Genomic DNA, 24,921 nt, shown 5'->3' with positions numbered 1-24,921 from the left:
TTAGTTATTTGGGGGTCTCTTGTGTTTCTACACAAATTTTAGCATTCTTTTTTCTAGATCTGAGAAGAATGTTCTTGGAGTTTTGATTGGGATCTCATTGAATCTATAAATCACCTTGGGTAGTATAAACATTTTGATGATATTAATTTTTCCAGTGCACAAACATGAAATATTTTTCCATTTTTTTGTGTGTTCTTCTATTTCTTCCTTTAATGTTTTGTAATTTTCATTGTTAAAATCTTTCAAATTCTTAGTTACATTTATTCCAAGGTATTTAATTTTTTAGTAGGTATTATGGTTGGTATTGTGCTTACAAGTTCTCAGCCTGGACTCATCATATACAAATATATTTAGCTTATCCAATTCCCAAAGGATTCAAAGTTCACTTTTTTGGTACATTATAAAAATTGTAAAAGGAGTTGTTAATTATCCATCCCAGATAATAATTCCTGTCAGATCATTCATAGAAAGATACAATTATAAATGTGGATGTTAATTATAAGTGTAGGTGTTGATGAATCTGCCATAGTTTACTGTGGTATTTTTGGTTAAATTTTAAATCATTCCTGATTGCAAACAGATGAGTATCATAACATTTGTGGCAGTGAAGTGTGTTCATAACTTACATTCCTACTTTCTCTGAATTCTGAATGATTCAAGCTGGACATGGAAAGAAGTCAAAATGTAAGCTTTCTAGCCCACAGAGTTGTTGGTCTTGGTGCTTAGCAACAAAGATTCCCTTCCATTGCCCTAGTACATTACATTGCATCCTTACCTAGTCACTTACAGAGTACAGGTTTTTTGCTAAATTTACAGTATAAAACAGGGCAGACAAGAACTCACGTTCTCTCATAGGCATCCTAGAAAAGTGCTAAATAAAGAAAAGGGGGGGGTGGTAGCTCATTGCCTCTTTCCAATATCTCCATTCATGCAAGTCATTCATAAATCCCACATAGAGGAACAAGTGAGCAGGGGTCAGGAGCAGTGCTCTAATGATAAGGAATTTTACTTTGTGGAGGGGGTTGTATCCTTGTCAGCCTACATGCAAAAAAGATACTCTGTCCCAGGAAAACAAGAAGACTAGGAAAGTCAGCATACCCAAATTATTTCTTTTAATTTTAAAGACTCTCTTGTGTCCAACTGTGGTCACTATGTTAAAAGGAATATTTAGAAGAACGTGAAAATTTTGAATGTTGAGCAAGGAGTTGCTCTCCTATGACACGGGCGAATCTATTGTAAGAACAATATGCATGAGTACATTCTTATAGAATATTTCAGCAGTGGTTTTTGATTTCTTACAGATTTGAGTTTTATAAAATGATGCCAAATCATAATATTTACTTGTTTACTCAAGAGACACAAATATTTTCCTTTAAAGTGAAGAAACAAATTGTAAATGTTGAGAAGCAATTAATTCTAGTATGTGGTAATTTGCAGTAACCAGTAAGGATGGCTAAAATACAAATTTAAAATGCAAACCAAGAAGTGAAAAATGTTTTTGTTACTTTAAAAATGAACATTACAAATTCTCTCCTTAAAATATATTTCACCAGTGACGTGGCTCACAAGGCTAATCCTCTGCCTGCAGTGCTGGCACCCCAGGTTCTAGTTCCAGTTGGGGTGCTGGTTCTGTCCTGGTTGTTCCTCTTCCAGTCCATCTCTCTGCTGTGGCCCAGGACAGCAGTGGAGGATGGCCCAAGTGCTTGGGCCCTGCACCCACATGGGATATCGGGAGGCCATGGTGGCCAATTGGGGGGTGAACCAATGGAAGGAAGACCTTTCTCTCTGTCTCTCTCTCTCACTGTCTAACTCTGCCTGGCAAAAAATAAATAAATAAATAATGCTTTGTACACTCTCAGTTCTTATTCTGAAGATGTTAAAGTGTATCACATTTTTATTGAGAAGCAAAGAAAAATGTTTCATTTTAGAATATTAAAAACATACAATTTTAAATTTTGCTGAACAGTTTGTAATAGTTGAATTTGTATTTTTAGGCATAAATATGTTTTATTCTTGATGTATTATGACAGATATATTATTTTAATGGTAGTGGAATGTATGGGGTAAATGATCCAACAGATTTGTTTTCATTAGATCAAACTTTCCATGGGGTACCTAAACTTAGAATGAGTTTGATATCACAACACTATTTACATTCTCTGTAAGAAAAATAAAGGATATTTGTCAATAGATTTCAAATCACAGAATGAGATAGTCCAATTATTTTTGGTTCTCAGTGATGTATTGCTGTGTTTTATAACACCATGCATTCATGAAAAATAGATATTTATTCAAAAGTTCACATTTGTACCAATTTTTTTTCTGTAGGTCTAAAATTTTTCTAAAGGTCAATCTTTCTGTAAAAAGTTCATATGTGTTGCCTGATGTAATCATTTTTTTTCTAGATTTATTTTTATTTATTTGAAAGACAGAGTTACATAGACAGGTAGATACAGAGAGAAAAGTCTTCAATCTGCTGGTTCACTTCCCAATTGGCTGCAAAAGCCAGAGCTGAGCTGATCTGAAGACCAGAGCTGGGTGCTTTTCTCAGGTCTCCCACATGGGTGCAGGGGCCCAAGGACTTGAGCCATCCTCTGATGCTTTCCCAGGTGCATTAGCAAGGAGCCAGGTCAGAATTGGAGCAACTGGGACTCAAACCAGCACCCATATGGGATGCTGGGACCATAGGCCGGGGTTTTAACATGCTGTGCCACACCACTGGCCCCTGAATTCAATTTCTAAAGTGTATACACTGACAAGAAGAATTACACAAAGTACACTCATCTAACAAGGCATATCTTTGCTAAATTTAAAGACAATGGCTTTACCTGCTACACCTAATGCTAGGCTTAAGTATTTGGTTTGGAGCAATACTCATCTTCAGTTTTTATAGGTTTTATCAGAAAGTATTTGATAGTAAATCCTTTTAGTGAATATATGAAATATATCAAACATTGAATTTATGAAAAAAAATGCTGCCATTCAGATCATGCCAAGTCTAAGGCTTTGCCACTTCATGATTATATATCCTTGGGCAAACCAGTTACTTACCTCTTCATGCCTCAGTTGCATTTTCTTTAAAGTTAAGATAACAGGAGCTACCTCCATTTTTCTGGAAACATAAAATTCTGGAAACATCACCTGGTATAAAATAAATGTTAGCAATTATTATTATTATCTATTCACATTTTCCTAAATAAAGGTATTTAAATATCTGTGCCTTTATGCTTAATGTTGTGGTGTACACATTTAGATACAACTCAAAATTTATTTGAAATTATATACATTCAATTTTTGTAAAACTTCATATTTTGCTTGGCATGGTAACTCAAACTGGATTCAATTCATTTTAATTTGATGAGTGAGCCATTTCTTATCTAATTCCCTAGATAATATAACTTATTCACTCATTTGTGCTTTGTGATGATACCTGCCTCTTTTTCAAAACAGTAACTAAACTGCATCATTTTAGGTCAAAAATAAATCAATAGAGTAAATTGGTATTTAAGGAAAGGGACTATTCTTTGGCAGTAATCTTAAACTAGCATATTGATGCACTTTGGTAAATGCATTGGAGACTTGCTAATTGTGTATGTGCATTTATGAATGTATGTAGGGTACATGGGTGTGTGTGTGTGTATGTGTGTGTGTGCTCAATTTAAAGCTACACTAAAATTGTAGCATTATACAAATAAATAATTCTAGAAAATCATGGTTTGCAATAATTTTTGCTCTTTGGAGATTATGATGTTTAGATGATGCCTAAAAAGTTCCTGTGAATTTTTTTCAGAATTCTAGTAATATACAACACTGAAATTCATACAGGAGGGGAAAATGGTTGGGTTCAAAGATATCATTAGACTATAGAACCAATCAGCCATAATTCAGGCCCCCAAATTAAACTACTTGTATGAGAAAATTTAAGTAGTTGTATTGATGTCACATATTGTTTGCAAACAAACGTATCTTTTTAAAAATTATTTATTTATTTATTTGAAAGCCAGATTTACACAGAGAGAGAAGAAGAGGCAGAAAGGAGAGAAAGAGGTCTTCCATCTGCTGGTTCCCTCCCCAATTGGCTGCAATGACTAGAGCTGCACTGACCCAAAGCCAGCAGCCAGGAGCTTCTTCTGGGTCCTCCATGTGAGTTCTGGCGCCCATGGACTTGGACCATCTTCCAGTGCTTTCCCAGGCCTTAGCAGAGAGCTGGCTCAGAAGTGGAGCAGCCGAGACTTGAACCAGCATCCATTTGGGATGCTAGCAGTGCCAAGCTGCAGCTTTACCCGCTATGCCACAGTGCCAACCCCAAATGTATCTTAATATAACTGTATTTGATAAACACATAACATTAGTGTTGAAAGAATAAATACTTATAAACCTCAATGAAGGCAATTTGTCATTAGGTAACAAAACCATGAAATACTATTCAATTGATTTCTAGTCCAGATATTTTTTCATAAAGAAATTTTAAACAGAATTATATTGATGCCAAAATATTCACAATAGAATGATTCCCAAAAGTGCAAACATATGGTAATCATTTACATTGGATGATGCTTGATAAAATTCATCAATAAATTTAATGTAGTCTATCATTTAATAAATCCTTTAAATTAATTGAATTAGTTGAGGATATGCTTTGAATAGTGTCTATAAAAAGTGTAGGGCAATAATTTATACTGACAATCATTTAATGTGTAGAAATCAATGCCCATAATGTTAATTGTATGATAGAATTATAGATTTTCTTGAAACTTTCAATATTCTTGTTTTCCATGCTGCCTTGTTTTACAATGAGAAAAACATTTAAAAAATTACTTGAGAGGGAGAGACTGTAGCAGAGCTCTCATCTGTTGGTTCACTTCTCAAACACCAACAACGTAGATCTGAGTCAGCCTAAAGCTAGGAGCTGGAACTGAATGCAAGGCTCCCACATGAGTGGGGAACCCTACTACCTGACCAGTCAGCACTGCCTCTCAGGGTCTGTGCTGGCAGGAGAGTGGAGTAAGCATCCAGAGCCAAGATGTGAAGCCAAGTTCTCCAACATGGGACACTGTTCCCAAATGGCATCTTTTTAAAAAAGATTTATTCCTTTATTTAGGAGGCAGAGAGAGGCAGAGAGGGGGGGGGGAGAGAGAGAGAGAGAGAGAGAGAGAGAGAGAGAGGTCTTCCATCCTCAGGGTTTTTCTCCAAATAGCTGCAATGGCCAGAACTGGGCCAATCAAATGCCAGGAGCCAGGAGCTTCCTTCAGGTCTCCCATGTGGATGCAGGGGCCCAAATCCTTGTGCCATCTTCAACTACTTTCCCAGGCCTTAAGCAGATAGCTGGATCAGAAGAGGAGCAATCAGGACATAAACTGACACCCATATGGGTTGTCAGGGCTGCAGGTGAAGGCTTAACCTACTAAACTGCAGCACCATCCCCCCAAAATGGCATCTTAACTGCTAAGCACAATGCCTTCCCAATGTTATCTTCATTAGAAAGAAAGGTATACCTGCATCCTTTTTGTAAGTTTGACTGTGAGTCAAACTATAGGAACTAGTTGTCTCCCTCCCTCAGGCTGGGCTGGTTGTCTAGAACACTCTGGGTCACCACTGACCCCAGGCCTCTTGGGTAGACACCCTCATGCAGCACAGTCCCCTAGCCTATGGTGGGGCATGAGTGGAGAGGGGTGGTGAGGACCAGGGCAGCACTAAATCAGGTGACTGTGGAATTACTCTGGGCAAGGCTGGTGGATCACACTGCTGCTGGTTATTGGGAGCACATACCACTGATGCAGATTCTCATGGTTGGGAAGCAGCAGCTCAGTGGCCAGTGCCTCACACACACATTCCACTGGTTGGCTGGCTGCAGGCTCTGCCTGTGCCCACAGCATAGAGCAGGTGGAGCAACTACCTGAATGAGGAGAGGGCAGATGGCACGCAGCATAGCCATAAGTAATGGAGGAAACAATTTCTCAAAGGTCAGAAGAGTTTGAATTTCTGGAGCAAAACTGCAAAGTACTTTTAAGACACTCAAAGTCAGTGACTTGCAACTGGGTGTCTGATTTTACAAAATTCCTTGAAAACAGACCCATTGCATAAGTATCTGACACATCAGAGGGAGAGAATCTGACTCTGAGGACATCCTATTTTCATTTCCACATTTTGTTGACTCTACCTTACAGCCACTCAGAATTTGAACCCTATTGTCAATCTGATTGCACCATCTACTTCAAGTAAAATACCTCAAGTCATTTTCCAATCCAGTGAAGCTGCACATTGCTGCACCATTCAGAGGAAGAAAACATCCCAATGTCTCTCCTCCAAGTTGCCCAAGGCTCATGCAGTCAGTGTGTTGCATTATGCAGCTGATGCCCACCTTTGTAGCCACCGATCCTGCCAGTAAATGCAGCCAGCATCTCCAAGTGTTAAGGACAACCCCTTTCAAAGAATCCACCTAAATGTAACACTGCAAGGGGAAAACATACCTTGTGCAGCTGGGTCACCAAACAGAGATGTGAGTGAAAAAGTGGCAGAAGTTGATGAAAAAGAGGGTGCTCACTTTCACTTTTCTGTGCCTACCTCAGAGACAGTCATGTATGGATATCAGCTGGCCCATGTCCTCAGGACAAAAGCTGATGATGGGTTCTCAGGTGCCCAAAGCAGCTGTCATATCTCTTGTACCTCAGTGCTTTTTACAAAGCCCATAGATGCCAATGGTGAGCTCAGATGATACCAGGCTCTCCCACTGCCTCCATTCCTGGGTTTTCCCATTTAGCAGCTAAAGTCTTTTCTCAGATTGACTCTTCCAGAATAAGAAGTCCCATCTGTAGTTATTCAGGATGTGACAAGACCTACTTTAAAATTTCTCATGTGGGACCACAGCTGTGTTGTCTGCAATAGCCTGCATCACCTATGGGTGCCAGTTCAAGTCCTGGCTGCTCTGTTTTGGATCCAGCTCCCTGCTAATATACCTGGAAAAGCAGTGGAAGATAGCCCCAGTACTTGGGCCCCTGTACTCACATGGGAGACCCAGATGAAGATCCTGGCTCCTGGTTTCAGCCTGGCCCAGCCCTGACCATTGTGGCCATTTAGGAAATGAACCAGTGGATGGAAGATCTCTATCTCACTCTTGCTTTCTGTAATTCTGACTTTCAAACAAACAAATAAATAAATAAATCTTTAAAAAACTCTCATGCGATAGTCCCCAGGACAACACATACAGGAAAAACCCTTTTAGCTGTAAGTGGAGAGGTTGTGAAAGGTGGTTTGCCCCTTCAGATGCACTGTCCATGGCCCTTCAGGCCAGGGCTTTAACCCACTGCACAACAGCGCCAGCCCCAATTTTTATCCTTTTTAAGGAATGACCATACTGTTCTCCATAACATCTGTACTAATTTGTGTTTTCACCCACCATATATGAATGTTTTCTTTTCCCATATGCTCTCTAGCATTTGTTATTTTTTATCATTTTGGCATAAAGATGATATAGTATTGTTCATGGTTTTGTGTATTTTTAAATCAGATAATTTGTTTATTAAATATTTGTTTATTTGAAAGGTGGATTTAGAGAGAGAGGGAAAGACAGAGATAGCTTTCATCTGCTGGCTCACACCCCAGAGTTTCAACAGCTGAGCCTGGTGCATGCTGAAGTCAGGAGCTTCATCCAAGTCTCCCACGTGAGTGGCAAGGACCCAAGTCCTTCGTCCATCTTCTGCTGGTTTCCCAGGTATTTAGCAGTGAGCTAAATTGGAAGTGGAGATTCCTAAACTCAAAGTGGAACTCACATGATATGCTGGCCTCACAGATTGCAGCTTACCCCACTTTAGCCACAATTCCAGCCCCTCTATCAATTTAATTCCTCAAAAATAGGTCAGTAATGTTGGCATCCATCTCATTTTTTCTGTTATTATTCAACTTATTGATGTCTTATTTTTGTTCACATTATTCCTCTCAATTGCTCTACCTGAGGTGAGTAGGGCTGCTGTGTTGCTTAAATGCAGTGTATGCTTTAGATTACTCATTTACTGAGTGCATGTCATTCACATAGCACTTCATTGAAGTTCTACTATGTCCCAAATCCTCTTCTAGGCACAGAATTCAGACCACTTTTCTCTTAGGCCTAGATCTTGCCTTTAACATACTACTTGGAATTTAGTAGCTCATGAAATCTTCAGACTGCATAAATGAATGAATACTTTGAGGTCTGTGCTTTCGTGGAGGAACTTCATAAGAGACAGAAGGAATAAAATAAATCAAAAGTATCCACAGTATATAGAGTGTATACTATTTTACAAGTCACAGAGAAGAGGAAGAAGAAGGAAAGTAGTGAGACTAGAAAGTTTGTGGCAAGACTAACAGGCACTGGTCAAGAACTTAATAAGCCCATTAGGAAAGCAGTAAGGTTTCTTTACCCCCCTGTAGACTCTACTCTCCAGAGGTGAACAGGGTCCTCTAAACCCACTTGCTGCACACACAAAAACCTGAGCATTGTATTCTCCCACAGGTGTTGGAGACTGATATTGTGTTCTGATTTATATTTACATAATGGCTAGTGACATCGGGCATATTCACATGTTTTGACCATTTACATTTCTTCTGAAAAATGTCTATTCAGATCCTTGCCTGTTTCTTCACTGTATTTTTTGGAGTTTTTCCAATTTATGTAAATGTTCTGGAAATCTGTAAACATTCAGAGTTTTAATTTTTCCTGCCATTCTGTTCGCTGTATCTACACTCTGATGTTTACTTTGTTGTGAAGAAGTATCTTAGTTTGATATACTCAAATGTCTCTGTTTTTATTTTTGTTACTATTGCTATTGGAATCTTACCCAAAAGCTATTGTCTGTTGACAATATTTAGAGTTTCCCTATGTTTACTTGGGTTTTGGTCTTATGATTAGATTTTTAATTCACTGTGAGTTCACTTTCACATAGTGTAAGAGATGTTGGAGTCTATTTTCAGGCTTCTACATATGGATAATCAAGTTCCTCTGCACCACTTGTGAAAGAGATTCTTCTTTCTCCAGGTCATTTTAGTTCCTTTGTTAAATATGAGTTGCTGGTAGAAATTTGGGTTTATTTCTATGCTACCTATTCTTGTCCATTGAACTATGTGTCTGTTATTATGTCAGTGCTAACACCTCTTTTTTTTTTTTTGCAGTTTATTTATTTATTTGAAAGGCAGAGTTACAGAGAGGTAGAGGCAGAGAGAGAGAGGTCTTCCATCCACTGGTTTACTCCCCAAATGGCCACAATGGCCAGAGCTGTGTTGATCTGAATCCAAGTGTCAGGAGCCTCTAACAGGTCTCTATGCAGGTGCAGGGGCCCAAAGACGTTGGCCATTTTCTACTTTTTTCTCAGGCTATAACAGAGAGGGGTATAAGAAGTGGAGCAGCTGGGAAACATACTGGCACCCATATGAGACGCCGGCACTGCAGATGGTGACTTTACCTGCTTTGTCATAGTGCTGACCCTTGTAATCTGTCTTAAAATATGGTGTGATGTCTCCAGCTTTTTTTTGCTTTATTATATTGCTTTAGATGTTAAGCATCTCTCATGTTTCTATATGAATTTTAGCATCATTTTTTCTAGCTCTGAGAAGAACATCGTTGGTATGTTGATTGGGATTGCATTGAATTTGCAAATTGCTTTTGGTAGTATGGACATTTTGATATTATTCTTCCCATTCACAAACACAAGTTTTCTGTGAGACTGTCAAAAAGCCTTGACAAAAATTGGACTTTATTACACAAAACTTGATCACTTTGGGGGAACATTTAAATCCATATTTTTGCACTAATATTTGATAAATAATGAAAGAATTTCTCTGAGCATTTTAGTAGGAGAAACTAAAATATTTATTTTATCAATTTCTTCAAATATTGTTTAGATGTGATATTCAAATATTGTTTAGAGCCACTGTCTGTATTCCCTCTAAATTAGGATCTTTTTGCCTGTTAAACTTGCCCTTGATTCAACAACCCTTTTTAATGTAATGTAAACTGAAAATGTCATTTCATAAGCTAAAAAAATGACAAAGAAGGAAAAAGAAGGGAGGGAGGTTGAGTATATAATTATGTTCTCTGAATTCTTTCTATAAACCATATTGAATCTTTTAAAAGGTAATTAAAATTAAAACTCTAAATTGGACCATTATGACCAATATTTAAAACAAGTGATTAAAAACTGTAGATGCCTTCAATTTTGATTATCATTCTTATTTAGACTATCTGAAAGAAATCCGGTTTCTCACTTTAAAATATACCAGTGTATTAGAATTCAGTATTAAATGACTTTGTTTAAAAGTGTTATTTAATTTATTGCTTTAAGTGGTAATACTATGGCCATTGTAAAACAAAATCCTTATCATTTTTCATAAAACAGAAAGGGCCTTTAAAACATCATCACTAAAAATATTAAGAGACCTAAAATATAACATTCTTAAAACCCAAGTGATACCATTCAAAATTTTCAAATATGCAGGGATAGTTCGTGTCAAGTAACTAAATAATTGTTAAGTGTATATATGTAATAGCTTCTATAAATTCTTTTGGCAAGGGCTGGCACTGTGGCATAGTGGGTGAGGCTGCCACCTGCAGTGCTGGTATTCCATAGGGGCATCAGTTCAAGACCTGGCTGCTCCACTCCCTATCCAGCTCTCTGCTGTGGCCTGGGAAAGCACTATAAAATGGTCCAAGTCCTTGGGCCCCTGAACCTGCATAGGAGACCAGGAAGAGGCTCCTGGCTCCTGCCTTCTAGTTGGCACAGCTCCAGCCATGGAGGCCAACTGTGGAGTGAACCAGTGAATGGAAGACCACTCTCTCTGCCTCTCCTTCTCTCTCTGTGTAATTCTGACTTTCAAATAATATAAATAAATCTTTAAAAACTTCTTTTGGCAAATAGATGAAGCTATTTGTTATACATTTCAAATAAATAGCAAACATACTAGAAAAATATATTGAATAAAATTTAAGCAACTCATAGCTATACACAGAAATTTCTCACCATAACAACATAGCAACCACTAAATTTCCAAACTTAATTTTCTACAACTTAGAATCTTTAACTCCAGAAGGAGTACTAAATTGACAGAACAGTGGCCTATGTATCAGGATACCTAATTCTAATACAGAATTATCCCTGCTACAACTTACCTATGTGACCTTGAACAATTCACTTTACTTCTCTGGGCCTTGGCATTTAGCATCCTCATGTGATAAAGGAGACTTGGATAATATCAGTTGTACTCAAGATAGACTTCAACGATCTCTCAGTTTCCAAACAGGCACCTTAAGGGAAAGTAAAACTTTAGATCAAAGCTTACATTTTTAAATATAAATATATTTTAAACTGTTTCTGCAACTAGTACAAAACAACACATTCAAATGTGTACCATGCCACTTTTCAATATTTGGGAATAATTAATGCATCATTTTAGAGCATTCTCTTGAGGCCAGCGGAGTGGTGTAGCCAGTAAAGCCACTGCATGCAGTGTGGGCATCCCATATGGAGGCCGGTTCAAGTCCCGGCTGCTCCACTTTCCATCCAGCTCTCTGCTAGAGCCTGGGAGAGCAGTAGGAAGTTGGCCCAAGTCCTTGGGCCCCTGAATCTGCATGGGAGACCCTGAAGAGGTCCTGGCTCCTGGCTTCAGATTGGCATATCTCTGACCTTTTAGGCCATCTGGGGAGTGAACCAGCAGATGGAGGACCTCTCGCTCTCTCTCTTCCTCTTGTTCACTATCTGTGTAACTCTGACTTCCAAATAAATAAATAAATCTTTTAAAAAAATCAAAAGAATATTGTCTTGCACACAGTGAACCACTAAGTACAAGATATTATTAGTAATATTAGATTGAAATATTGAAGTAAACTAGGCAATAAGCCTTAAGATGCAAATTAATACCAAGAAATATAATCTCAAATTTCTGTGTTCAACAAGGTAGTCTCTTTTTCACTACTAACTTTATACTGAATAAGATATTTTGATATTTTGTTAAGAGTAAATTTGTCGGGGGCCAGCGCCGTGGCTCACTTGGTTAATTCTCCGCCTGTGGTGCTGGGATCCCATCTGGGCAAAGGGTTCTAGACCTGGTTGCTCCTCTTTCAGTCCAGCTCTCTGCTATGGCCTGGGAAGGCAGTGGAGGATGGCCCAAGTGCTTGGGCCCTGCACCCGCATGGGAGACCAGGAGAAAGCACCTGACTCCTGGCTTTGGATAGGCACAGCTCCAACTGTGGTGGCCATTTGGGGAGTGAACCAACGGAAGGAAGACCTTTCTGTCTTTCTCACTGTCTATAACTCTACCTGTCAAATAAAAAAATTATTAGTTTTTCATAAAAACTGCAGTATTGAAAAGGTTCTAAAATCCCTCTAATTCTAAATGTCTGTGACTGCTAACTCATTAGCACATATTGCATTCTTTATATCTGGGTAATCATGATAATTCACTTTTAAATGATTAACAGATCTGCTTTACATATAAATGCATGCTTTACCAAAAATCATACAATAAGCAGGCTACATACTTTACTTCAAGTAAAACTGCCATATCCAGTACTACAATTGTAAATAAGACAGTTTCAATTGTTCAGCATTATCAATTATAAATTCCAATAGCGTAGCAATAGTCAAAAGAATAAAGGGGCTGATGCTGTGGCATAGCAAGTAAAGCTGTGGCTTGCAGTGCCGACATCCCACATGGGTGCCAGTTCAAGTCCTGGCTACTCAAATTACTATCCATCTTTTTAGGCAAGTAAGACTTACTATCCAGCAGTAGAGGATGACCCAGACCCTTGGACTCCTGCACCTGCATAGGAGACCCAAAAGAAGCTACTGGCTCCTGGCTTTGGATCGGCACAGCTCCAGCCATTGTGGCCAAATCAGGAGTGAACCAGCGGTTGGAAGACTGCTCTCTCTCTCTCTCCTTCTCTGTGTGTGTAACTCTGACTTTCAAGTAAAATAAATAAATCTTTTTTAAAAAAGGACTAAATAAAAAGGAAGGTGAAGATTACAAAATTGTTTAACTTTCATTTAAGAAATATAAATTTCCAAAGTACAGCTTTTGGATTACAGTGGCTTCCCCTCCTCCATAACTTCCCTCCCACCCATATCCCTCCTATTTCCTGCTCCCTCTCCCATCCCAGAATATTACAAAATTGTATGAAGGACATTTGTACAGTATACAAATATACTGATTTCTAATGTAATATTTGAATACTTGAAGCAGGAAGGCTAAATACTTCTTTGCCAAAATAACATGTTTTGTCCAGTGTAAAGCCCATTTGCCATCCCAATACACAAAGGGATTTGGGGCAATAAGGAAAAAAGAAGTCCACACATGCAGAAATGTTAAGCAAAACAAAATAGAGAATGTATTTAGTTTCATGCAAATCACATGAGAATTAGTAGTATTCCACCAATTTCCAACAAATATTTTTAACTTTAATGAATGAATGAATTTTCAGTTACATAGCAGAAAACTTCTACCCTCTCCCATAAAACTGAAAGAGAAACTTTTCAAAAGTAAAAACTGATGAAAGAATTCTGCAATACATGTTAATGTTAAGTAGCCCAGCAGAGTTTATTTAGAAATACAAACACACACACAGAAAATAAATACATTAAAATCTTACTGAATAGTTCAGTAATAGTTCAGGATCCAATATAGTGTGCAAAAGATTCTGGATTTCCCAGTCACTTTGTATAGGAAATGATTTGCTTTGCTATGTAGCATGTAACTTTAGATTCCTGAACACCTCCACTTTGCTTCTTACCCTGAGTCCCAGCAAATACAGGAACACAGCTGTTGAATCATTCATTTTCTGGATTTGGGAATATCAAAGAATTAATGAGTATAGAAAGTTGTACAGCAGAGACCAAGAATATCCAAGGGAGGTCAGGAAAACCAATTGAACAAGTCAAAATACTATGAATGTATACTGAATGCTCTGTTTTTAATATGTCTTACTTACCTAAAAAGACATGAGGGCTATTGCTCTCTCTCTTAATACAACTAAGGAGAAGATATCACCAATGCTCGAGAAAAATGAATAGACAGCAGAGCTAATACAAAATCCCAAAAATCCAAAATAGAATAACTGGATATGCACTTTTTACACACATCCTGAAGTGGCAATGAAGTAGAACAAATCTAAAATTAGAAAAAAATTCTTTTTTTAAAGATTTATTTATTTATTTGAAAGTCAGAGTTACACAGAGAGAGGCAGAGAAGAGAGAGGGGTCTTCCATCCACTGGTTCACTCCCCAGTTGGCTGCAATGGCCAGAGTTGTGCTGATCCAAAGCCAGGAGCAAGGAGCTTCTTCCAGGTATCTCACATGGGTGCAGGGGCCCAGGACTTGGGCCACCTTCTACTGCTTTCCCAGGCTATAGCAGAGATCTGGATCTATATGAGATGCCAGCACTGCAAGTGGTGGTTCTACCCACTACACCACACTGCTGGCCCTGAAAATTCTTGTCAAATTAAGAACATTTAACCTTTGTTTTAGAATGAATTATTAAAATATCTAAACTGGGGGAATACATAATTTCTTTCTTTAGAAATCAGAAGAGAAAAACAACACTTCAAGGCTACTGTGACACCACACAGAAGGAATGGAGAATCATGACCTCAATTAGCCTAGGGACAGAATAAAAGGGAGGGAAATAGGAACAACAGAATTAAGATGAATAAGCTTTGACAGCTGAGAGAATCTGAATGTAAAGAAAAGGCATGCAGTTAACTGAAACAATAGAGATAAGTCTGAGAGGAAAAAACATTGTTAAGACATATTAATGGGGCCAGAGCTGTAGCTTAGTAAAGTAAAAAAAAAATCTAAAATTTGTTTTTAAATTATATAATTAAAAAAGATAAAAAAGATGTTCAATCTAAGTCTCTACAGCATAAGATAAACATCAATTTTCCCAGGTTCTATTTGCATTTATTAACAAAGTTTCATGGGTATAATCACTAGAGTGGCTCCAATAAGTCTTTTTATAAAACTTATTTTTTTATTTTGACAGGCAGAGTGGACAGTGAGAGAGAGAGACAGAGAGAAAGGTCTTCCTTTTTCTGTTGGTTTACCCCCCAGTGGCCGCTGCGGCCAGTGTGCTGCGGCCGGCACACTGTGCTGATCCAAAGCCAGGAGCCAGGTGCTTCCTCCTGGTCTCCCATGCAGGTGCAGGGCCCAAGCACTTGGGCCATCCTCCACTGCACTCCTGGGCCATAGCAGAGAGCTGGACTAGAAGAGGAGCAACTGGGACAGAATCTGGTGCTCCCACCAGGACTAGAACTCGGTGTGCCTGAGCCACAGGTGGGCCTCCCTCCAATGAAAGGGGCTAAAATCCATAAAAATAAACTCTAGGCACTGTCCTTGTGCTCCCAGTGACTTTTTCACTCTAGGGTCTCACAAACCTTCTGAATTCTTTAGATCACCTGTGATGTCCATTTGTTCTCAAAGATGCAAGTAATTTCCCCTCTTGGAACCTTGTTATTAACTGTGCTGTATGAGAAATGAAGTCTCCTACACACCTTGTGCTTTTGATTCTCCAAATCATGTTGTCTGCTAGGACTTTGGCCATGAATATAGGACAGCAATACCTGAACATGATTACTGAGATCTCCTTAATAAAGGATAGATTGGGGCCAGCACTGTGGTGCAGTGGTGTAATCCTTTACCTGCAGTGCTGGTACCCCATATGTGTACCAGTTCTAGTCCCCATTTCTCCTTTTCCCATCCAGCTCTCTCAATAGCCTGGGAAAGCCATAGAAGCTGTTCCAAGTGCTTTGCTCCCTGCCAAAATGTGGGAGACCTGGAAGCTCCTAGCTCAGATTGGCCCAGCTCCAGACATTGCAGTCATTAGGGGAGTAAACGAGCATATGGAAGACATTTCTCTCTGTCTCTTCCTCTCACTGTCTGTAAGTACACCTGTCAAATAAATAAATAAATTCTTTATATATATATGTGTACATTTATTTATATTTGCATGTATATAAATATATTCATATATATTCTATCGTTTGAGGTAAGTCAGCTTGAGCATGTCCCGAATTGCACATCTCTTCCCTCTCTTACTCCCACTCTTATATTTAATATTTAACAGAGATCACTTTTCAGTTAAGTTTCAACACTTGAGAATAACTGTGTATTGATTACAGTATTCAACCAAAAATATTAAGTAGAACAAATAAACAACAAAAATACTGAGAGGGATAACGTGTTAAGTTGTTCAGCAACAGTCAGGGCAAGGGCTGATCAACTCACCGTTTCTCATAGTGTTCATTTCACTTTAACAGGTTTCCTTTTGATATATAATAATTATAAACAGATAATATCCAAGATGGTGGAATAGTGAGGGCGTGCACCGATAGTCCGGGAAAATTTAGTTTAATAAAAGCAGAGTTACAGTAGCCTCAGAAAAAGGATCAGGAAAAAAATTGCAGAGGAAACTCTTCCGGAGCTAGTGGCTGTGACTCAGAGGACCTACTGGGACAGCAGGGTCACCCACCGCACGGAAGCCAAAATGTGGGAGCCGCAGAATCTGAGCACCAGTGCGGGAAGGGGGGTCAATGTGACACAGACACCAGCGGGGAGAGGAGGGACGCCCAGGGCTCCGAGTCCACACATCAGCGCTGGAAGCGGAGGTGAGCTCAGTAACCGGAGACATTGGCGGGGAAACGGCGGACAGAATTTTAGAGGGAAGCAGGCTTTGAAGTGGGAAAGTTCAACAGACTGACTACAGGAGAGAAGGAAAAAAAAAACAAAAGGTGGGGGTGTACTGGTACAGACAAGTTCCTCTCTCCCCCAACCTTGCAAAGGCAAGCAAGAGACAAAGAGCTGGGATATACATAATAAAAGAGGAGAGTTAAGGCTACAATTCAGTAGCATAGGCAACCCAGTGGGAGCTGCAGGAGAAATGGAGCCTGCACAGACTCTTTTGGTAGAAGCCATCGGAAGCTAAATACCATCCATTCTGCTCAGCCTTGCAGTATTACTTACGTCCTGAATAAAAAATAAAATAAAATAAAATGAATAAATAAATAAATAAATAAAGAGAGATTTACCATGCATAACCTGAGGGTGTCACCTTTGCACACCTGTAACCCTGAAGAACCAAGCAGAGCTCTCAGGCCACACCCATCTCAAGCCTCCAAGGCTCCTCCAACAGCAGGCAGTCCACTTAACACGGAAATAGTATATATATAAAAAAACCTCACAGTGAGGGAAAAAGAATTAACCATGCCAAGCAATAAACACAGAAATCGAGGGAACAAGATCAACGATGACACTATGACACCTCCAAATAAAACACCCCAAGCCAAGATTATGAAGATGATGAGATAGAAGAAATGCAAGATACGGATTTCAAAAAATTTATGATAAGAACATTTAGAAGTTTTCAAAAGCAAATCCTTGAACTACAGAAATCCTTATTGGACAGGGTTGAAAATCTCTCTCGTGAAAATGAAATTTTAAGGAAGAATCAAAATGAAACGCAGAAACTAGTAGAACAGGAAAGTGTGATAGTGAAGAGAAATCAAAATGAAATGAAGAGCTCAATAGATCAAATGACAAACACATTAGAGAGCCTTAAAAACAGAATGGGTGAAGCAGAAGAGAGAATATCGGACTTAGAAGACAGAGAATAGGAAACGATTCAGTCAAACCAAAGAAAAGAAGAGGAAATTAGAAATCTAAAAAATATTGTTGAGAATATACAGGATACTATTAAAAACACCAACATTGGAGTTCTAGGAGTTCCTGAAGGCATGGAGAGAGTGAAAGGATTAGAAGGCCTTTTTAGTGAGATACTAGCAGAGAACTTTCCGGGTATGGAGAAGGACCAAGACATCCTAGTACAGGAAGCTCATAGAACCCCCAATAAACATGACCAAAAGAGATCCTCACCACGACACGTTGTAATTAAACTCACCACAGTGAAACATAAAGAAAAGATCCTAAAATGTGCAAGAGAGAAACATCAAATTACTTTCAGAGGATCTCCAATCAGACTCACAGCAGACTTCTCATCAGAAACCCTACAAGCTAGGAGGGAATGGCGAGACATAGCACAGGTGCTAAGAGAGAAAAATTGCCAGCCCAGAATATTATATCCTGCTAAGCTCTCATTTGTGAATGAAGGTGAAATAAAGACCTTTCATAGCAAACAGAAATTGAAAGACTTTGCCGCCAGTCGTCTGGCCCTGCAAAAGATACTTAAAGATGTGCTACACTCAGAAACACAGAAACACAGCCATCAATATGAAAGAAGGTAAAGGAAGAACACCTACCAGTAAAAGAGCATGGGAAGCTCAAAGCATATACTAGAAAATATCTCTGGGAAAATGGCAGGGCAAAGTCACTGCGTATCAATAGTCACATTAAACGTTAATGGACTTAACTCTTCAGTTAAAAGACACCAATTGGCTGTTGGCTTAAGGAACAACACCCAACTATTTGTTGCTTACAAGAAACACATCTCTCTAACAAAGAGGCATGCAGACTGAAAGTGAAAGGTTGGAAAAAGATATTCCATGCCAACAGAAACCAAAAAAAAGCAGGTGTAGCCATATTAATATCAGACAAAATAAACTTTAATACAAAAACTGTTAAGAGAGACAAAGAAGGGCACTATATAATGATTAAGGGTTCAATTCAACAGGAAGATGTAACTATTATAAATGTATATGCACCTAATTACAGGGCACCGGTCTATTTAAAAGATATGTTAAGGGACGTAAATGGAGATTTAGATTCCAATACAATTGTACTGGGGGACTTCAATACTCCACTCTCAGAAATAGATAGATCAATAGGACAGAAGATCAACAAGGAAACAGCAGATTTAATCGACACTATTGCCCAAAGGGATCTAACAGATATCTACAGAACTTTCAATCCTATATCTAAAGATTTTACATTCTTCTCAGCAGTGCATGGAACCTTCTCTAGGACTGATCACATACTAGGTCATAAAGGAAGTCTCAGCAAATTTAAAAGAATTAGAATCATACCATGCAGCTTCTCAGACCACAGCAGAATGAAGCTGGAAATTAGCAACTCAGGAAACCCCAGAAAGTATGCAAACACATGGAGACTGACAACATGCTCCTGAATGAACACTGGGTCATTCAAGAAATCAAAAGAGAAATCAAAAACTTTCTGGAAGTAAGTGAGGATAACAACACAACATATCAAAACTTATGTGATACGGTAAAAGCAGTATTGAGAGGCAAGTTTATAGCAATAGGGGCCTATATCAAGAATTTGGAAAGGCACCAAATAAATGAGCTTTCAGCGCATCTCAAGGACCTAGAAAAACTGCAGCAAATCAGACCCAAATCTAGTAGGAGAAGAGAAATAATTAAAATCAGAGAAGAAATTAACAGGACTGAATCCAAAAAAACATTACAGAAACAGATGGATAGACCAATGGAACAGAATTGAAACACATAATATAATATGATATATTATAATATATATCATATTATAATATATAATGTAATATAATATATTATATAAAGAACTATATAATATAATATATTATAATATATATATATATATGATGGACCAAAATGTGGTATTCTCCATTTGGCAGAAGGGACAGGCTCCAATATCTACTGTCTATGTCTGTATGTCAGTATAATGCAGGAGGTAACCCCTCTACCAAATAAGAAAAGCTATTTCAGTTCAGCTGGACATCATTCTGCTGACTGTTGACCTTATTACTGTTAGTCTGGATGCTTTCATTGGTTGCAATCCAGGACCCAATTTTCCCATAGATATAAACATCATCAAACATGAAAATTTGGTAAGAAAAGCTTAAACTGAGAGTTATGATTAATAACTATTTTAATAAAATTTCTCAGAACCCATCTAATCCAAACCTTGGACAATTGGAAGCTGTTGTACTTGGCCCACCCATAAATGAAATGGATTCTAAATCCTTTAACTGCAAGGAGAGTATCATAGACATTAATGGTCCAAACTGATCCAGTTCCCTGCTAATGTGTCTTGAAAAGCGGCACAGGATGACTCAAATATTGGGGCTCCTGCACCCATGTGAGAGACCTGGAAGAAGCCCCTGGCTCCTGATATCAGTCTGACCTAGCCACAATCATTGCAGCCATTTGAGGAGTGAACAAACCAGGAGGAAGATCAATCTCTCCCACTCTCTCTTTCTAGTGCTGCCTTTCAAGTTCTTAAATAGATCTTTTAGAAAGTAGATCACTTCAATAAATTTGCCATTGCTCAGTCATGATGACTTTTACTACCTTAAGTTCTTTTTCAAAAGATTTATTTATTGGAAAGGCAGAAAGAGGAGCTGGTGGTTGTGGTGAAGTGTACAAAGCTGCTATCTATTACATTGGCATCCTGTATATGCACCAGTTCAAGTACCAACTATTCCATTTCTGATCCAGCTCCTTACCAATGGACTGAAAAAGCAGTGAAAGATGGTCCAAGTGCCTGGGATGCTGCCACGCACATCGGAGGAAAGCTCCTGGCTTCAACCTGGCCACACTCTGGCTATTGAAGTCATCTCAAAAATGAATTAGGTGGTAGAAGATTTCTGCCTCTCCCTCTCTCTGTAACTCTTTCAAATAAGTAATTAAATATTTTAATATGATAAAAAAAGGCAGAGAGACACAGAGACAAAGCAAGAAGGAAAGAGAAGCAGAGAGATCTCCCATCTGCTGGTTCACTTTCTATATGGCTACAACTGTGCAAGACCAGGTTCTCAAGTCCCCATTTAGGTTACAGTTCTCCAAATTAGATGACAGGAATGAAAGAATTTGAGCTATCATCCATTGCTTCCCAGGGATATTAACATGAAACTGATTTGGAAGTGGAGTACCCAAAACTCAGATTAGCACTGCAATATAGGATGTGGGCATCTGTTGTGACGGCTAACAAATTGGAAAACCTAGAGGAAAAATCAACAGATTCCTGGACATACACAATATACCAAAATTGAGTCATGAAGACACATAGAAAAGCTAAACAAATCAAAAACCAAGACAGAGATTGGATGAGTAATAAAGACCCTCCCAACAAGGAAAAGTCCAGGATCAGACAGCCTCACTATTGAATTCTACAGGACTTTTAAAGAACTAATTCCAATTCTTCTCAAACTATTCAAAGCAATTGAAAGAGAGACAATCCTCTCAAACTCCTTCTATTAACCCTGCAGCACCTTAATTCTTAAACTAGAAAAAGATACAGTGGAGAGGGATAACTATAGAAAAATATCCCTGATGGGGGCCAGTGCTGTGGCACACTGGGTTGATCCTCCACCTGTGGAGCCGGCATCCCATATGGGTGCCAGTTCTGGTCCCGGTTGCTTCTCTTCCAGTCCAGCTTTCTGCTCTGGACTGGGAGGGCAGTGGAGGATGGCCCAAGTGCCTGGGTCCCTGCACCCACTTGGGTGACCAGGGAGATGCTCCTACTCTGGCTTCTGATTGGACCAGCACCACCTGTTGGGCTATATGGAGAATAAACAAGGAGATAAAATACTTATGTCTCTCTGCCTCTGCCTCTGCCTCTCCCTCTCTGTAGCTCCACCTTTCAAGTAAATACTTCTTTTGAAAAAGTCAACAAACAATAAAGGCTGGTGGAGAGGTAGAGAAAAAGGTACCCTAACCTGCTGTTGGTGGGAATGAAGCTAGTACAGCCATTATGGAAGGTAGTATAAAAGTTCCTCAGAAATCTGAAAACAAACATACCATATGATCGTGCCATCTGACTCCTGGGAATTTATCCACATGAAATGAAATAGAATATGCATAGGCATGAGTTATCTGTACCCTCTTGTTTATTACAGCTCAATTCACAATAGCTAACATGGAATCAACCCAGATGTCCATCAACTGGTGACTGGAAAAAGAATATGAGCTATATATACAGTGTAAAATACTATTCAGCCACAATTGAGAATGAAATCCTATCTTTTGTAACTAAATGGATGAACTGGAAACTAAAATTATGCTTCATGAAAGAAGCCAGTCCCCAAAAGACAAATATCATATGTTTTCTCTGGCTGGTGGTAATTAATATATAGACAACAAAAAGTAGCATAGGAGTTAAATTGACATTTTGAGATTTGAATATTGTTCATAGCACTTTTCTGTACTCTTTGATAGAGTATACAACATATACTCATTGATATTTCTGCTACTACTTGCTGAATTCTTTATTTTGTAGAGGGTTAAAGCTTGTGATTCTAAAATAAAATCAAAGCATGCAGCTGTAAAAATTAAAAGAAAATAAAACAAGAAGGAGGGAGTTGGAAATATGAGACCAAGGGAAGATAGGGTAGGATGTTATCAGTTTGCTCTTAAATCTGTATATATAAATTACATGAAATTTGTTCACTTAATATGCATTTAAAAATATAAACTTAACACTAGAAGAAAAAGACCTGAGATCAATGTTTTCTGGATCACCACTAATAAAATTTAGTCTTCATTTATGTCTGACCATATTTAATTTCTTACTTATTTATTTTATAAGAAAATTAACATCACCATTCCTAACAAGTCCATCCTGCTTCATCCATATCTATCAGTTCCCACTCTGCTAATAATTTTTCATGAACTTAAATCCATATCATCTTAAAAAGATGCAATGCGGGGCTGGCGCTGTGGCATAGCAGATAAAGTTGCTGCCTGCAGTGCTGGCAAGGCATATGGGTACCAGTTCAAGTCGTGGCTGCTCCACTTCTGAACCAGCTCTCTGCTATGGCCTAGGAAAGCAGTAGAAGGTGGCCCAAGTCCTTGGGGCCTTGCACACATGTGAGAGACTCGGAAGAAGCTCCTGGCCTTCGGATCGACACAGACCAGCCATTGCAGCCAACTGGGAGTAAACCAGCAGATGGAAGACCTCACTGTCTCTGTCTGTCTGTCTGTCTCTCTCTCTCTACCTCTCCTCTATTTGTGCAACTCTTTCAAATAAATAAATAAATCTTTAAGAAAAAAAAACCTGATTCATGTTATTATTTATGTGTTTTAGAGGCTTTGCAGATGTTGATTACATGTGCCATGAAAACCCATTAAAATGCAAATCCTATAATAGGCAACTCCATGTTCACTAAACTGGTAAAATCCAGTGCATGTGTTGAGAAAAACACACTAGCAATAAATTTCAAAATGCTGTTAAATATTATAAGTGGCTGTCAAAGAGCTAAAAATCTGACAGTGACTCATTATGTCATTTATTTAGTACATAATGCTGAGAAAATCAGAAGTATTTGTTAAAACTTCTGCTAAAATGCACTAGATTTATAATTTTTAAATGCATCTTTCCTATATGTAATGCAGTCCTGTGCTACTTTAGAGTATCAGAAATTTAAAATGTTGGACTGTTGCTGTGGTGGAGCAGGTTAACACCCTGGCCTGAAGCACCAGCATCCCATATGGGGGCCGGTTCAATACTCAGATGCTCCACTTCTGATCCTGCTCTCTGCTATGGCCTGGGAAAGTAGTAGAAAATGGCCCAAGTCCTTGGGCCCCTGTACCCATCTGGGAGACCTGGAACTAGCTCCTGGCTCCTGGCTTTGGATCAGCACAGCTCTGGCAGTTGCAATCAATTAGGGAGTGAACATTAGATGGAAGACCTCTCTCTTTCTCTCTGGCTCTCCTCTCTGTTTGTAACTCAACTTGTAAATAAATAAATCTTTAAAAAAATTAAGAAATTTAAAATGTGAAAGGTTTTTAAAAAATGTATTTATTTATTGTGAGGCAGAGTTACAGATATAGAGAGGAAAAGAAAGAGAGGTCTTCTATCCACTGGTTCACCCCTAAATGGCCAGAATGGCTGGAGCTGGGCCGATCTGAAGCCAGGTGCCAGAAGCCAGGAGTCAGCAGCTTCCTCCAGGTTTCTCACATGGGTGCCGGGGCCCAAGCACTCAGGGCATATTCCACTGCTTTCCTAGGCCATTAGCAAAGAGCTGGATTGGAAGTGCAGAAGCAGGGACTCAAACTGGTGCCCATGTGGGATGCTGGTGCTGCAGGTGGATGCTTACTCTACTATGCCACAGAGTGGGCCCAGTGAAAGGTTTTAGGAAGACATCTTTCATGTAGACTAGGCTGCAATATTGCAAGGTAAGGTTTAGCTTTTATTCCCACACATCAGTATTCATCTTTTAGCAACTATAAATACTGAATATCATACATATATACATAAATATAGGTAACTGCAGATTTTGTTGTCATTCTTTCTAATTCTCTTTTTAATGTCTGCTAATAGGCCATCTTATGGATTATTATATTGATGTTACCTGTACACAACCGTCAGGCATTTCCACTGTTGAATGTGTTTATGTGTACAGGCAGTTTTGTTTGTGTGTACATGAATGCACATTTGATGGAGATAGCACTGACAGTAATACTGTGGGAAATCCTAACGCTGATTTCATACTTTCTGTCCTCCGCAGAGATGGCTGTCATTGAAGTAGACCACAGGGCCCCCTTTTGCTGTTATGGACTGAAATGTGCCTCCCTAAAACTCAAACACTGAAGTGCTAACCACCAACATGACTCTACCTGAAGAAAGTGCTTTTAAGCAGATCAAATGATAGATGTGTCTTCCTCATCGGAGAAAGTCTTCTGGAAAAATTGAGCCTATTAGGACCTTGATCTGATATTTTCAACCTCACAACTCTGAGAAGTAAAATTCCATGATTTAAATCATATTCTCTGTGGTATTTTCTTAGCAAATTAATATATCCTCATTTCTGCCAGCATGTTCTGCTGTCATCTAGAAGGTCCTCGTGATTAGCAGACACACATAGAAACTAAAAACTATGATTTTAGATTACCAAGTATCTACTAACACAAAAAAGAGATCCCAGAAGCAACCTACTACCATCCTCCAGGACCCAGAAAAAAACAGGAATGAGTCAAGTTGCAGGGCAGTAGAAAAAAGTGAATAATGAAAGATCACAGCA

At 38.8% G+C, this 24,921-nt stretch overlaps 1 long non-coding RNA gene across 1 annotated transcript in view; it reads left to right on the top strand.

The window, feature by feature from the left end:
• LOC138845076 (uncharacterized) overlaps positions 1–24,666 on the top strand; it is a 39,957-nt gene extending 15,291 nt beyond the window's left edge. Inside the window, exon 2 of the long non-coding RNA XR_011381802.1 lies at positions 24,409–24,666. This is a non-coding gene — a long non-coding RNA (uncharacterized lncRNA). The remainder of the gene's footprint in view (positions 1–24,408) is intronic.
• Positions 24,667–24,921: the final 255 nt, after the last annotated feature.

This window comes from Oryctolagus cuniculus, chromosome 13 (genome assembly GCF_964237555.1).
Source record: "Oryctolagus cuniculus chromosome 13, mOryCun1.1, whole genome shotgun sequence".
Lineage (NCBI taxonomy): Eukaryota > Metazoa > Chordata > Mammalia > Lagomorpha > Leporidae > Oryctolagus > Oryctolagus cuniculus.
The sequence above is the reverse complement of the archived record's forward strand: the minus strand, read 5'-3'. Positions and strand labels throughout refer to the sequence as shown.